This window comes from Spermophilus citellus, assembly GCF_964194105.1.
Source record: "Spermophilus citellus genome assembly, chromosome: 17".
Taxonomy (NCBI): Eukaryota; Metazoa; Chordata; class Mammalia; order Rodentia; family Sciuridae; genus Spermophilus; species Spermophilus citellus.
Window position 1 is genome coordinate 26,975,812 of NC_138199.1, and position 1,455 is coordinate 26,977,266.

Sequence of the window (1,455 nt, forward strand, 5' to 3'; positions counted from 1 at the left end):
TATGAAGACACAAATGGTGTGAAAATACTTTGTGTACAACCAATGATGTGAAAAAATGTACTCTATATGTGTGATCTGAAATGAATTGCATTCTGCCATCACATATAACAAATTAGAATAAATAAATAAGAAAAAAATGTTTTTGATTCAAAGTTCCCTATCCATTCAAACCACTATTAAACCTCATGTTGGACCTGTTCTGTTCCAGCGTATCCAAAGTCAATATTCTGAAGACAAAATTTCTTATTACCCATCCTTCCAGAAACCGGTATTTAATAATCAAACTATTTAATAAAGACCCATTAGGCACTCCAAGGTGTCAGTGAAACAGCGAAGAAGAAATCATAATCTCTAGCTCCAGAATCTCAAAATTGGTTTTACATACATGCACACACACACACACACACACACACACACTTTGCTATATAAACAGAACAAGGCAGAAGGCTTCTGGGACAGAAATGTAGTTGAGAGTTTTACCAGAAGGATGTGGACAGCATAGTGAAACAAACTCTTTTTTTCTTTCTTTCTTTCTTTTTATTGGGGGTACTGGGGATTGAGCTCAGGGGCACTCAACTACTGGGCCACATCCCCAGTCCTATTCTGTATTTTATTTAGAGACAGGGTCTTAACACCTTAACACATTGCTGAGGCTGGCTTTGAATTTGTGATCTTCCTGCCTCAACCTCCCAAGTCACTGGGATTACAAGCATGTGCCACCCCATGAACAAACTCTTGTACAAAGGCCAGGAGGAAGGAAACCCTGAACAGGCCCAGCACAGGAAGCTGGAGAGATAATTGACTGAGATAAAGCGGGAAAGGGAACTAACTGAATATCAACTCTGGAAAAGTTCTGAATTGAAAGCAAAGAATCTGAAATCTTAGGAGTTATAAGGAGTCCATAAAATTATTTGGGCAGGTAGAGATGTCAGGGCCAATACAAGAAAATCTCCTTCCCCCTTCCCCTCCCATGTGTGGAACTAACTGAGAGATCTGGAGTAGAAGGGTCAGATGGTGTTCAAAAAAAACTTTTGTTACTAAAAAAGACTAGGTTGGAGAATGTGTCTTAGCTATGTTTATTAGGCGAACCTTTTAGGACTCACCTGGAAAGAAATGTATTTTCTCTTTCATAAAGTAATTTGGAATGGATTGGAATGAAAAGATGCACAAAAGCATAGTGGCTAATGTAAACAAAAGAACATAATCCCCATAACAAGCACGGCAGAACTCAGGACAAAAAGGATTAAATGATATGCAGGCTGCCTAGTAAAAATGAAATTTTTACCAGTAATTACATTCACAATTACTAAAAATACAATACCTATGCTATCTGAGCACCAAGTCAAACAGCAAAATTTTCCCGAAGTAGAAACTACAGAAAATACAGGAAAACATAGAAACATATTAATAAAAAGAGACTTAAGTAAACTTGTATCGTTCCAAGTCAGATCAATG